Below are 3,295 nucleotides of genomic sequence, written 5' to 3'. Positions count from 1 at the left end.
AATCAATGTAGTCCAAGAGACTACATTCTTCCAAACTGTTAGCTCCTCTGTTTCTTTTTTCCTCTCCGAAGTGCACCACAATTTGCATACTTATCGACCACAGCATCGCCAAGCACTCTTGTGCTTTCAAAAATGCATTACATTTGGCGCACACATCAACCAAATCATTTTCAATAAGAACATATTTATCCTTGTAGTCGTGCCCCTATTGTATACATACTTGGCGATCAATGTACTCCAAGGGACTACATTCCAAACTGTGGGCTCCTCCAGCTCTTTTGTCCTTTCGAAAGTGCACCGCATTTGACACAATTATCGACCAAAGTGTAATAGGACCTTTTTTTCAAAGTTTTAGCAATAACTTTGCTTGAAGCAAAAAAGGAAGGCACAAGTGTTGGAGGCATGGTAATTTGAAAATCACCGTTTGTTTTCCTGCATCAGCAAGAAGCCGTCAATTATAGAAAGTGTTGTTAAATCTTAAGGTCTTGATAGAAAGGTTTATTGCTGTGCATTTACAAGGCTTCTTAGACTTGATGTTGCCAATCTCTCAAGATATGTGTGTGGCATCGAAGCTCTCATGGCTTCACTTTTGCAACCTGAAAAGAAATATGGCATTGTACGTGATCTTGGCAAGATACTTTGTCGTAGGAATTTGATTCGGCGAGACCAAGAGAATTTTGTAGTTTTCTTTTCTTTCATTGGCAAGCACTCCAAAGACTCGAGAGAGATTTTCAAGCTGTTTTTTTACAAGGTATTATATTTTTTTGCTAACCATAGCATTGCCTCATGGATTCAGACATAAACATGCATTATACCTTCAATTTTAAGCATCCATCGCCCTTTATGCCTACCATTTCCCTATTGTAGGATACTTTCAGTTACAAGGTAGCAATGATTAATGGCTAAAGAGCCCATATGTGAATTTTTGAAGACTACAATTCACGATTAGGGACATATAATCTTCTATACAAGCCTTCATATGGATCAGTCCAAAGTGGACACCATTCATAAATGGAGTTGTGGAACACTGTTGTGAACTGGGACATTTCGTGGTTGATTTGGCATGTTATATCTTTAAACCTCCCTCACAAACAATAAGTAGTAGAGAAGCAGCTTCTTTGAAGAAATTTGATGCGAGAAGAAAGACATGACATCTATTGTAAGGAATTTTTTAGTCAATACAGCATAAGCTAAATGCATAGATTACTTCAATTAGCCCGTGGTTGAAAGTACATTTCAAGTAAAGTGAGCACTCTAGAGAGAAATACACTTCCATAAATCTCATGATGTGAGAAGTTGTAAGGAGGAGGTGTACTTGTAGCTAGAGACTAGAGTGGGGAGGTTTGCTTCCAAACTATAGTCAAGTAAAGCGAGAATTACATTGATAGGGTACCAAATAACCGTTTTCTAGTAAGGGCAAATGCTAACATAGTAAAGTGATCAGGTCTAGAAGCTAGAAGTAGAAGCACTCGTAGTGGATCGAGCAGTCGGGGTAGTCGACGCGGGCGCCTAAGGCGCTGTTGCAGACGCGCCAGATGTCGGAGGAGAGCTGGCGCAGGCAGGCCTGGCATTGGGCGGGCGCGCAGGAGGCCTGGCAGGCGGCCTGGCCAAAGGCGGGGGAGTCACTGCCGCCGACGCGGGTCTTGAAGGAGAGGGAGGGCGTGAAGGGGGCGTTTTCCGCCAGCTGCTGTAGCAGAAATCCCAGATGGCCCCAGAAGGGGCTGCCCTGCGGGATCATGCCGCGCGGGTCGCAGGTGGATGACACAACGGTGTAATTGTAAGAATCAGCGCCCACGATCAGGAAGCAGGCGGGGCTTGCCTGTGCAATGAGGAGGATGAGCAAAAGGGTCGCGCAGCTCTTCATTTTTGTGTGATTGTACTCTTGGTTTATATTATGCAGGGAATGAGGGATGCAATGCCATCACCCTCGCCCCCCCTTGCTCTATTTATAGCTCCTGATCGCCTGCATGAATGCAGCAGGCATACGCGCACGCCTGTGGATTTTGGAGTCAAGCCCACCTTCACATACATACCGTTATCTACAGTTCTCACCTGCACGTGCCTTTCCCCCAATTAGGCGCCCCGCCCAAAGTCCCAAAGTCAAAGAAAGTCTCTTCACCTGGGCTTCACCTGGGCTCCTCATTGACTCTTCCAGACTGCGCCAGTTCTCCTCATCGTGCTCGTGGGTGCCCTTTACGCACTTGGGCATTGAAAATCCAACACTATTGTTAGTACATTTTCAACCATTGAAAATCCAACACTATTGTTAGTACATTTTCTCTTAAGCAAGTGCAAGGCCCACACAAACACAAGGTAAAACCCCTCTCTCTCTCTCTCTCACTCTGCGAGAGAGAGAGAGAGAGTGTGTGTGTGTGTGTGTGTGAGAGAGAGAGAGAGTCTCTCGGTGTGTGTGTGTGTGTGTGTGTGAGTGAGAGAGAGAGCAACAATTATCTTCAATGAAGCATTTTAGAAGTCATTAAGTGGAAGAAATAACCCACTTTTGTTTTCAAGGACAAAAAAAGGGAGGAGTAATGTCAGGGAAATGGCAAGACCATGGGGACACGGCCCTAGGTTAGGCATGCAAGGTTTAAGGGTAGCACAATGATAAGACTAGGGAGGCATGGCCCTACGATAAGCATGCAAGGTTTACTCGTCTCCTAAAGACAGGCTAGAAGTCTATAAAAAGGAGAGAGGTTGGATGGAGAATGGCATGCAATGCAATAGTTTCCCTACCTCACGCTAGGGTTATGGGAATATTCACGATCTAAGCATAAAAATGGAGGAAAAAACCTCCTAGTGAGTAAAAAAGACTTGAATGGTTCTAAGTTTGTCCATTGATATCACTACCATATCATGACCTAGCAGAGCCCTATCAAAGTGATGTAGAGAATATGTGCCAATACTCGTGTAGCAAATTACCTAACCCTATGGAGGGTGATCAATCCACAAAAGGGAATAAGTCTAAGGATTGCTAAAATATTCAAAATTCTCATCAGGAAATGCCTTGTGAAAAAACATAAGGTTATCCTATACAAGCACATATGCGAGGCTAAACTCTGATACCGAGAGTCTCTCCTTCTAAACTTAACGGTATTGTAGCTCCATGTGCTTAGCGCGAGCATGTAGCACTAGGTTCATCCCTTTTTGAGAGATACCCCTCCCTAGGGGTCTATGCAAACATTGACTCTTCCAGACTGTGCCAGTTCTCCTCATCGTGCTCGTGGGTGCCCTTTACGCACTTGGGCATTCTTGCACAAATAAAATGCATCCCGAAGGTCATAACTTTTCCAGGTAA

General features: G+C 44.3%; 1 pseudogene; it reads right to left on the bottom strand.

Moving 5' to 3' along the window:
• Positions 1-1,186: 1,186 nt before the first annotated feature.
• LOC147464970 (antifungal protein ginkbilobin-like protein pseudogene) lies at positions 1,187-1,960 on the bottom strand (annotated as a pseudogene).
• Between the last annotated feature and the right edge of the window lie 1,335 nt (positions 1,961-3,295).

The sequence above is a fragment of the Adiantum capillus-veneris genome, chromosome 1 (assembly GCF_014529385.1).
Source record: "Adiantum capillus-veneris isolate H3 chromosome 1, ASM1452938v2, whole genome shotgun sequence".
Classification (NCBI taxonomy): Eukaryota; Viridiplantae; Streptophyta; class Polypodiopsida; order Polypodiales; family Pteridaceae; genus Adiantum; species Adiantum capillus-veneris.
The sequence above is the reverse complement of the archived record's forward strand: the minus strand, read 5'-3'. Positions and strand labels throughout refer to the sequence as shown.